Consider the following 12,496-nt stretch of genomic DNA (forward strand, 5'->3'; position numbering starts at 1 on the left):
TTGTTGAACTGAATGAATTCCTGGTATATTTAAACTCTAGCACAAAATTTTTGAAGTTTCCTATGACTTGCGCACCTGAGCATTAATTTTTTGGATATCACTATAGACTTTGATGGTTATAATATGTCAGCTACTGTTTACAAGAAACCTGTCCATAGGAACAGGTTTCTACATAGTTCTTGTATGCATGCACCCCATATATTTAAAGGGATCAGTAAGGGTCAATTTATTTGGATAAGCAGATTAAATTCTGATACAAACAAATGTCACCTACAGATGAATGAAACTAAACAGGAGTTCCTTGATAGAGGATATAACAGTGACAAACTTGATCAAGAAATAGGTCATGTACTAAGTTTGAGATCTACTTCTGCTAGCCATAGTTTTGGGGTTAAACAGCTTACTAGTATTCAGGCTCAATCAATTTCTAATGAGTTGATTAGGTATATTATGACATACAGTAGAACCTCCTCAACTATAAAAAGCATTATTAGAACTAATTGGAGTATATTAACATCTTCACCTGAGTTAAAGAAACTTATGGGCAATTACCCCAGGTTTTCGTATCATAACTGCCAAAGTCTTAAACAAAAACTGTGCTATAAAGATTTTCATAATAATATTCCAAGGTATAAATGCAGCTTTTCTGGTACCATTCCATGCCATAATTGTTCAGGTTGTGAGCTTATAAATAAAAGCATGCTATTTATTCATCCACTGACTGGCAAAACATTTAAGTTTTCTTGTCCTGCCACTTGTAACTCCTCACATATAGTTTATCTTGCCACATGTACCAAATTCTCTTTTTATATTGACAAATCAATGAGGAAATTAAACAAGAGGATTATTGAACACAGGTCAGATATTAAAAGAAATATAAGCACCAGCTCCCTAGCTAAGCATGTTATTCAACATGGTGTGGAACATAGTTTTAGGTTTAGTTATTGATCAGGTATTTGCTAGTATTAGGGCTGGTGATTTAAATAACAGTTTGGAAAACAGAGAACTGGAATGGATACTTAGAATGAATGCTTATTTTCCCCCTGGTCTGAATCAGGTAACAATTAAGCCTGTACTGAAACACAAGAAAATGTGCCTATATTAGTCTTTATTAGAGTACATTCTCTCCTTTTTTATATGCATATGTATATAGATATGCATATATGTGCATGTAAATATGTTTCTAGCAAACATATTTATGGATATTTTTTTTATTCATTTCTTTTGTGTCAATATGGTAATTAAATGTTGAAATTTTATACGAATGTTATGGTTCTTTAAATGCTTTGCATATGTAATTGATTAATTGATGGCTGTGTGTTATATAAAGTGAGGATGTTAGGTTCTGCTTTTATACACTGATGAAGGTTTTTTTTACCTGAAAACTTTGTTTGAATAAACAGCTTTTTTGTTATTTTTGCGTTGCTGAGTTCTTATCATACACACTATTACACCTTAGCCGTTCCTATTCTATGTTCAGATCTTAGTGCAGAACAAATATCATAATGCATTATATGTTGTAGTACAGCTCCACATCTACACTTTAGCAAAACAGTCTTTATCAGCTAACCTTCAGTCACTTTGTATTATTCCCGTGTTTAATTCACACCACTTGTAATACTCCATTTCTTGGCCAACAGCTCAAAATACACACATTTTGCACAACACAGCTTTATTAGTGGTGGCATCATGCAGTGATTGGTATACATCTAACAGTCTTTATTGAGGAACACTTCAGATAATGCAGATGTTGCAGGATAGCTCTAATTCCACAATTAATGCAATAATAACTTTATTTCCTTAGCATTCTGAATGTAGTTGAACTTTATTCCCTTAACATTATGAACGCAGTTGAACTTTATTTCTTTAACACTATTAATGCAGTAGAAACTTTTATTTCCTTAACATTATGAATGCAGATGAACTTTATTTCCTTAACACTATTAATGCAGTAGTAACTTTTATTTCCTTAACATTATTAATGCAGTAGTAACTTTGCTTAACATTAGCAGGTTTTATGCTTTCATCTATATTGAACTGTGCCTGGCATTACTAATATCAGTCCAGGTCTATAACTACATTCATTGCCATGGACTCAAAACAGAATATACATACTAGCAGTTACTACTCTACTCTTTCTTATTTATATGACTATAGACTGCAAGATATATCTGTACTTACCACACTCATAGAGCAACCTGGCCAGGCACCCTGCATGGGCCTCTAGGTTGCAAGCTCTCTCCTCTGCAGCTGTGAGGAGAGAAGCACATCATTACTCATACCTGTCTTTCACACATGCAGATTAGTTATTGGCAAAACAATGCTAGCGAAACTTACACACTTGTGAGACATTGTCATCCTAGGCATTTTGGATCCGAGTGGCCAAGATATCCCCCTTCCTATACTTCAGGTCATCAAAATGGTGACACACCTGCTCACCTGTGCAGGGGATGCCAGTTGCACTGGTGAGGCCAGTTGCCAGATGGTCCCAGGCCTCCAATTTGTATTCTGAGCCCTGGTACTTGCCATGCAGCAGCCAGATGTCATGGTCTTTTATTAGGATTCCAACCATGACCCTGGACTCCAGAATGCCTCACCGCTGTGCCCCTCTCCAACTCCTGCCATAGTTCCTGCACAGGTCAAACTCCAACAGGGTCTGGCTGTATTCTCACCTGTTCAACTTAAATAAGGCTGCTTTCCCTGCCTTTATCACCATTGGGCCATTTTAAAAATGTGGCACTTCGCTTAGCACTGTGCAAACTCACTGAGCAGTGCTTAAACAGGTGATATTTAGCAACGCTTAGAAGTGCACAAACCAGCTTAGCTGGGCTGAGCAGTTCTTAAATGGGAATTGCTTAGCAGGGTTTGGCACTTCTAAGCAATACACAAACCAGCCAAGCACTGCTAAAACATTCATGGTTTAAGCATTGCTTGGCTATGCTTAGTTGTGCTTAGCAGAACTTAGCTGAGTGCAGCACTGCAGGATTTAATATATTTCATAATTGTGTACTTGCAAAATGAATATTTAATAAATTGTCTGTGCATGCATACAATATTTCATCAAGGGTGTAAATATACTCTTACGTGTATTTGCAATATACATGCTTAATAACCTGTTTGTGTATTCATACAAAATTTAATCATGACTTAATATTACATCTCATAAATGTGTATTTGCAAAATAATCTATTTTTGTAATCACACAATATTTCATCAGGACTTAAAATAATTCTCAGAATTTGCATTTACAAAACAGCCTGCCTGTGTATTCAAACCCTAGACCTGCTGCACATGAGGTTGTCACTCTAACCATTTGGCTACAAAGCCATATGAAATCCAGTTCTACTTTTACATACATGTCTCCACTATGTTTAACCACTGCTAAGCATTGTGCCGCACCATGCAAACCCACTTAGCTGTGCTTAAACTTGACCTTTCCTAAATAATTAAATGTATCCGGTTTCTATTTGTAGATGTCTCACATGTCTTTTGCTAAGCACAGCACCACACAAAAACAATGAAAACTTAAAAAAATATATTAAATGATTTAATTTCATTGCTTTGACAGTGCAGGGGGCATGTTACTCCATTCTGGACACAATCACACACACTCCCTACCATGTTACATAGCTGTCCCTCAGTAGCATGCCTTCATTAATATGGGATGTGTGCTGCCGAGGAGGATCTGCATAAATGGCCATGGCACCTTATGTGTAGGTCTTCCACTATTCCTACATGGATTTTATTAAATCTCCCAGCATGACAACATAATGTTACAAGTTTATATGTTCATAAGTTCATAGATCATCAACTGGAGATTTCTATTTAAGCCTTTTTATGCTTAGCCATTGCAATTTCACTAGTGTGCCTAACTATTTACCACCATCCTAGGCTAGGGATACATTTACAGTTTCCTATTCATTTGTCTAGGTTAGTGAAGGATGTGCTTTGCTTTACAGAAAATGTGAATCTGTTACAGAAGTGGGGAATTCTTTTGGAGAGATATCTGTCACACCAGCATTCTTGCTTATGTTGCGGTAGAGATTTAGATTCCTTGATCATCTTGTATTGTGTCAGCACCAATTTTATGATATGTAAGAGATCAAGCATGACTGAGTTGTTTGCATTTTTCTGTGGTATTAAAAATGCAGAAGTCAGAATTGAAACCGGTTAATGTTATTTAATGTTTAGTTTCCAGAATTCTTTGCTGCACCAGAAAACCCTTAAGGATATATCATTCTGTCTAGTACAATGATTAAATTAATTTATTTTATTTTGTTTATATCTGCATTGGAAATAATTTAAACATGATATATATTTTTTCTTTTACCAGTGCATTTGTTTTTGTTTTATTTTTAATGTGCGGCTCAACTTTGTGATTTGTCTATTTCAAACTGAACATTTAAAGTATTGTTTTAATTTTTTAACAATTAGCATTACTAGCATTCTTATCATTATAGGTACATTATACCTTGTGTTCAACAGTTAATGCATTCATTGTTAATCACAAACTTTGCCAGGTGCTGGACAACAGGGCCACATGCTTACCAACATGCTCACCAACATGGGAGACTGCTGCACCACCCCCAGTGTGTGGCCATCCTTGGTGAGATCTGACCACAAATCAGTCTCACTAGAAGTAACTATTACACAAGACCCCCCCCCCCCCCTTAGCAATAACTAGACTAAAACACTTTCCAGGGCCAATTACAACCTCTTACATGATGGCATAAATAGCTTCATAGCCCCTCCACCCACTGATGGGACAGACACCTATGTGGAGTTATACACCAATGCTTCATGCAAACACCTGTACAATTGTATTGACTCTGCCATACTTGATAGACCCAAAGCAAGATATTCAAGGAAAAATAAACCTGCCTGGTAGACAACTGCTATTAATAGTCTACACAATAGGATAAAGAAATTGCTGTCTAAGAGTAGGAAGGAACATTCTCAAAACTGGAAACACTCCCTCCTCTACTTAAACAAGCAAATAAGACTCGTAGTGAAGTCCCACAAAGCTAAGAATGAATCCAAATTAGCTTTCCTAACTAAGTATAACCACAAGGCATTCTTTAGTTACATCTGTAACCTGAATGGTAAGGCCCAGATTTGTGCTGAACTCTTAGCTAATGATACTACATATATTGAACTTGTGGATATAGCAAACCTGCTGGCTGACAGGTTCAGTGAAAACTTCACTCCCCTGTCCCTGCCTCACATACCCCAAAGCATCTCTAACACCTATCCTCTGTCTAGTATCTCCAAGAAGCAGGTCTTAAATGCCCTCTCCAAGGCCAAACACACAGCCTCTATGGGACCAAACAATATCCCAGGCTGTGTTCACCATTAGTTAAAACAAGAATGAGCATTACCATTTAGCAAGCTATTTAATCACAGCCTAAGCACTGGCTTCATCTCAGCAGAATGTAAAACAGCTACTGTCATCTCTTTGCACAGAGGGGATACATCCATGGACCCTGAGAACTATAGACCCATTAGCCTGACCAGCCTTATCTGCAAGGCCATGGAATCAATCATCATGGACCTTATTAACAAATATATAGGAAATCTCCAAATGCTTGACCCCCACCCAGTTTGGCTTTGTCAAGTGGAGGTCATGCCTGTTAAACTTGGTGGACTTTTTTGAGGCAGTCAACAAAGACCAAGACAAGGGCAAATCTGTGCATATGGCCTAGCTAGATAGACTTAGCCTTTGACACAGTTCCCCACTCAGGCATCATTGATAAACTCACTCAGCTGGGTATCAACCCATATATTGTCAGGTGGGTTGTAAAATGGCTCACTGATAGAACTCAGACAAACAAAATAGGGGACTTCACCTCCTCCAGCAGACCTTTAATCAGTGGTGTTCCACAAGGATTGGTTCTGGGACCTCTACTCTTCGGAATCTACCTCTCCAAAGTACAGGATTAAACTAAAAGCTGATGACTGCAAACTGAGAGTGATCATTGAAACCCCTAGTGATGTCAACATCCTGCAAAAAAGTTCTTACACAGAATAATGACTGTTGCCAAAGTCATGGTCTTAAACTTAACACAAAAAATGCATCATCATCCCCTTTAGCAAGGGCAATGTTTCTGCAAACTACCACATAAATAGAAATACCCTAAGCACACAATCAGTGGTGAGGGATCTGGGTACACAGGTGGACAACAACCTTAACTTTGATCACCATGTCTCCACAGTGGTAAGAAGGGAATTTTATATTGCTCATCAAGTAGGGGCATTGTTTCCAGAAAAAAGAGGTTACAACCATCTGTAGTCTTCCCTCATCAGGTCAATAATACAGTGCAATGCTTCCTTTGGTATATTCCTTTCCAAACACCTGCAGCAATTGAAGAGACCCCAGAGGATCTTTACAAATAAAATTCAGAATCTTCAACATCTGTCTTATGCAGACAGACTGAAATCATTGCCACTTTCTTGTGTCATACAGACTGCTCAGAGGTGACCTTTGGCTTGAATGTAGAGCAATCTCTGACCCAGCTTTAATGGAAATGCTGCACATTTGCAAGTTAAATGGTATATGGGCCACTCCCTAAAAGAACCATAACCTGGTATGTGACATCAGCAGAACTTGCTGGAGAGACAGGTTTGTCTCACAGAGGTTGCCCCACCTTTGGAAAAAGCTTCCTACTCATGTTGAACAAAGCCCCTTGTTGGCCCTATTTAAGCACAATTTGGATGATTGGATGGGTAACTGGAAATTCAATTCAGGGGTTCTACCTGTGTCCCTCTTGGACAGGGACAATAGGTGCTGATTTTGGTGCCTGCTTGAACCAGACACGCTTGCAAACATGGTTTGAACTTGGTTAGGCTTGTAAGGGCTCTGGGGCCGTTAGCCTCATAACCTCCTATGATACTATGAAATCTGAGTAGTATAACAAGCCTTTGAAGGTGTTTTTGCCAAGCTGTCAGATTGTGGCTGTTGCTACATTAAACACAAGTGATGTTTTATATAATTTCATTTTTTGTTATGTAGCAATATTTTTATTTATTAGTTATTTTAATGGGTTACGAATGATAACCATTATATCCTGTGCATCTTTTGATAATTAAGCTTTCCTAAAACAAAGGGAGAAATGTCCATATTAGCACTTAACAGTTTAATTTGAATGACGTAGAATGACAGCTAACAGCTGAAAGTTGGGTACATCTTGTACATTATGGGGTGAAATCCTGTGAAGCAAACATAGTCTTTCTTTCCAGAAAGTTGGGCCAATGCCACATATCTTCTGTTTGTTTTGCAGGCTATCTTTATTGCCACCGGTTCATACAGTTAGGACAGTTAGTCTATCATCTTCCACTCCCTGTGCTTTGTGTAGAATTTTCATATGAGGGTTATATCAGTAAGATATGTTTTAATTACTTTTATTTGGACTAAACTGCAAGTGGAGATCTTAACACAAACTATCACTGGAAACATACGCTATTAATATTATTCATACTAGTATTAGTATTGAATAGAAGTGTAAGTTCTGTTCTGAAACATGATATAAATTTAGTTTTATTACCATTATTATTTTTTTTTAGAAAATAATCCATAAGCTGTCTTGCTGGTTTTGCCATTCCCTAATCTGCATACTGTACAGAGCTTGTTCTCAAAGGTACATCAGAATTCTGATACCAACAGAATGGTCAAAACTGCCTACCTGATCCAAGCTAGTAACATACATACTTCTCAACTTCTTAGAGCAAGAAATCTGGACAAAGCCATAAATAAAAGTGGGACAAAGGCCCAAAATAGGGACAATGTTTAAATATTACTCTTAAAGACTAAGAAAGCTGATAGAATAACAGGTTTTGTATTAGCATGAGGGAAGAGTAGAGGGAGACAATGACCTCTTTCTTCCTGGATTCAAAACCCTTAGTAATGAGATGTGCCACATAGAAGGACTTTCTGACCACAGTGGCAATGTGGTGGTCAAAAGAGAGGCTGCTGTCAACCTGTGTTCTCAGATCTCTTATAACACCTTCTGTGTTCAGTGGACTACCATCAATGTGGTAATTCATGGGAACTGGGTTTTTCCCAAAGGGGATGACAACACATTTTTTGGCATTGAGCTTAAGGTCATGGTTCTGACACCAGTCGGTCTCAGTGAGTCTATTCTGTAGGATGTCAACATCACTTGGGGAGTTAATAATAGCTCACAACTTGCAATCGTCTGTGAACTTTGTCAGCTGGCCTTGACTTCAGAGAAGTACATACCAAACAGGAGAGGACCCAGGACTGAACCCTGTGGGACTCCACTCGTGATTGGTGAGCAGTCTGACTTGGAGCCCACTACTTTCACATTATGGGTTCTATCTGTGAGCCAGTTTGCAACCCACCTAGTGATAAAAGGGTTGATGCCTAGCTTAGTGAGTTTTTCTATGATTCCTGAATGGGGAATGGTGTCAAACGCTTTGGCCAGATCAAGGTAGGCAGTATGAACCACCTTGCCTTCATCCACAGCTCTGGTAACTGACTCAGAGAAGTCAACCAAGTTGAGCAGACATGATCTACCATTTACAAAACCAAACTGTGTGGGATCCAGAGTTTGGAGATTCCCTATATCCTTGTTTATTGGGTCCACAATGATGCGTTCCATAGCTTTGCATATCAGACTCATCAGGCTAATGGGGCAATAGTTCCCAGGGTCTCTAGTCATTCCTCCTTTGTGGAGAGGGATGACTGTAGCAGTGTGCCATTTGGTAGGGACAAGGCCTGAGGTGAGGCTGTGATTGAACAGGGCACACAGGTGAGGTGCCAGTTCACTCTGTAGTTCATGTAGAACACAGCCAGGGATATTGTCAGGTCCCATGGAAGCTGTATTATTGGCCTTGGACAGTGCTGTTTTAACCTGTGCAGCAGTAATACTGGGTGCATGGCAATCTACTGGTATTGTGATTGGTCCTTTGGAGGAGGTAAAGTTGGCACTGAATCTGTCGGCCAGTATATTGGCAATATCTGTAGGTTTAGTATAGGAGGTACCATTATGCAGTAGCTCAGAGCAAATCTGGGTATTGCCATGGAGATTCTTCATATAACTATAGAAGGCCGTATGGTTGTCTTTACTATCTGCTGCAATTCTGTTTTCATAGCTAGCTTTAGAGGATTTGATGAGGGATCTCAATTTTCTTTTGAGCCTGATAAGGGAGTTTTTCCAGTGTTGGGACTTCACCTTATTCCGCATCAGTTTCCCTCATTCTGTTGTAGAGTTTGTTTAGGGCAGGGGACCATCAGATTGGCTTCCTTTTTTTAGAGGAGAGCGTCTTGGTTCTATCGGGTATGGCGAGATCCATGCATTTGTGCACGTGTTACAGCGCATTGGTGTATGATTCGGCAGTCACGCAACTATTCTCCATTTGCATGGGTGCCATGAACTTAGCCACCTCTGATTTTAGAAGCCAAAAGTTAGCTTTGGAGAAGTTTTTCATGGTGGTTACCTTTGCGGGGGATGGGGGTGGGGGGTGGGAGAGATGTGGATTTCCAGGGTGATTAATTTGTGGTTGGATCTATCCAGGGAGAAGTTAAATATTGGTTTAGATCAATGGTGGCCCATGTTAGTAATGACCAGGTCAAGGATGTTGCTACCTCTAGTGGGGGTAAGAATGAGCTGGTCCAGGGCATTTGAATTAATGAATTCCAGGAAACGTTGGGCAAGTGTATTGGTACATGAGTGGTTTTCCCAGTTAATGGAGGGGTAGTTGAAGTCACCCAGCATGAGAGTGTTAGGATGGACCCTAATATTCTTTAGTGTGCTTAGGAACGTGGAGTGTGAGTCTTGCGACATTATTGGGGACCTATAGCAGGCTAAGACCTGAATCGCTGTTTTATCCTATTTTAGCTGTACCTGAAATATCTCTAATGTGTTATGTTGGTTACCAGTCTGGAGATGTGCGCATCCGTTATGAATATGGAAACACCACCGCCTTTGGAGCTTCGGTCCAAGTTCTGGGGCTGAAATGTATGGAATGAGTTAGAGCCTGGTAGTGCAGGAGTGCTTTCTGCTGCTGACCCTGGTCTCTGTTACAGCACAAATTTCGATGTTCTCCATTTTAAGGAGTGCTTCGAGCGAGTGCATTTTCAGATTCAGACTTCTAGCATTGAGCAGCATGACCCTCAGATTGCATTTGTTTGTAGCTGTTTTGGTGGTAATTTGGTCTTTGGAACACCATCTAAAAAAAGGGTCTATATAATATAATCAAACTTTCAAAACTTCGAATCCCATATGTTCTACAACATATGATTGAAGTTCAAAAGTTTGAATATATAATAAAAAACAAAAAAAAAAAAAAAACTTACTTAATGGTGCAGGAGGGCAAGCCCCCCACCCCCCTACTTAAATATACCAACTACGAGATCGCACTTCAGTGCAGAAAAGGGAAATTCTTCCATTCTGCACTGAACGGCACTATTATGCTTAACCTTCAAACACTTGAAATGTCGATCATATGGTGTCGACCATATGACGTTCGACATTTCAAGCGTTCGAGATTCTAATAGGAACCCTAAAAAAAGGCACTATAGGGGTAGCAAGAGCCTTGGCCAGTATCTAGAAGCCCAGGGGTGACAGATGCAGGCCATCTGTGGCAAAGTATCGAGGTCTGTTAATCATGTCACCCCAGGCAGACAGATACTGGATCCCTTTAGAATGACACCAGACACTTAGCCAATTGCTGAAATAGATCATTTTCTGCTTGTACTGTGGTATCATTCTTGGTGATGATAGGATGCTGCTCAAGGCTAGGGTCATACCTACCTGGGCTACATAATCCGAGAGCTCCTCCATGTCTCTTTTCATGTACTCCAGGGAGGTACATCTCAGGTCATTCACACTCACATGTACAATGACAGAGTCATATCTTTACCCATTGTTAAGGGACCTGAGTGCATGCATTATGTGGCAGATCCTGGCACCTGACAGGCAGCTGACTGTTCTCCTTACTCAACCTAGTGAGTGGGACATCAGTGTGACTCATTATCGAGTCGCCTATGACTAGTGTATTGGGCATGCTGTTCTGCCTTAGGGGCTTTGGTTGAGTGGCACACTGTTTAGGAGAGTTATGTGTCTCATGATTAGTGTTGTGTTGTAGTGGTGGAGTGTGTTTCTGCCTTGGAAGTATCTGCTGTTTAGGTAGATTTTTATTGAGAGCCTCCGCAAAATTGGGGTGTGTGGTTTGTGTTTTTATGTGAGGACAGTGCTGGTGTGTGTTCTGAAGGGCTATGTGTTCCATGTGGTGTGGTGCAAGTGTTGACCTTCTACACTTGACCAGCTATTCCAGTCTTGGCTGGAGAGTGTGTGGCTTCCAATTTCGATATAAAAGTACATCTCTCGCAAGTCTGAGTGTTGGGAGGTAAGAGGAGAGGATTGTCGGTGTACATGAGGCAGTTGCTACATTGCCTCAGGATGCCCAAGTTCACCAGGTTAATAGGAAAAAGCACAGGGAATTGACCTTTATACATGCCTGGATGGGTGGGTATTAATAATAAGTACTGGAGCTGTTTCCTTGTAGAATGGTTGGTGCTGGTAGCACTTCTGTGTGCTAAAATAATTGCTACAAGAAGTAAGTGCTAGACTGATAAGCTTTAAAAGTGCAGGAGAGGAGAGGAGAGAACTAGCAGGTCTAAGGGAAAAATTGAAGAGCAGACTTTGGCATTGCTCAGGAGCTACAAACAGTCCTGGATACAGCAAATCTGTATCTGGACTAGACTAGTTACAGGAAAGGTGGGAAACAAGCACAGATGGGGGCTTTTAAACCAGAAGTTGAAAGAGATGGAAAAAACTGACCAAACAGCCAATAAACTTCACTTTCTGGGCCAGTAACTACTCATCTTGTGGTAGATAGGTTACCTAGTGCTTACCACTCCCACTGATAAGCTAGAAGGCTTCCCTCCAACACAGACAGGCTTGGGGGAGTCAGAAGCTTGCATACAGTGCTGAATACAGCAAATCTGTATCTGGTCTAGACTAGTTACAGGAAAGGTGGGATAAGTGCAAATGCAGGCTTTTGGACTAGGAAGTTGAAAGAGATGGAAAAACTTCCCAACAGCCAATAAACTACAATTTCTAGGTCAGAAACCACTCCTCTCGTGGTTGGTAGGCTACCTGGTGCTTACCACTTCCACTGATAAGCTAGAAGGCTTCCCTCCTTATCGAGTACAATGCCCCATTTGGCATGTACCTCACTAGACACCTGCAACAACTGGAGAGGCTGAAAAGTACCTAACAAAGAGGATCCTAGGCTTTAAACACTTGTCCTATATTGACAGACTCAAAAAACTCCAACTATTCTCTGTCTGATATCGCCTACTTAGAGGCGATCTCTGCTTAACAGATAAAGCCATGTCTAATCCAGCTTGGTTAGAAATACTACATCTAAATAAATCCCAATCCCTCCACACCACACACTCCAGTGACCTCAACCTCATTACCACAATCAACAGAACAAGCTGAAGGGACAGGTTCATAACTCAGGGACTGCC

This window comes from Protopterus annectens, chromosome 1.part2 (genome assembly GCF_019279795.1).
Source record: "Protopterus annectens isolate FY-2018-M chromosome 1.part2, PAN1.0, whole genome shotgun sequence".
Lineage (NCBI taxonomy): Eukaryota > Metazoa > Chordata > Ceratodontiformes > Protopteridae > Protopterus > Protopterus annectens.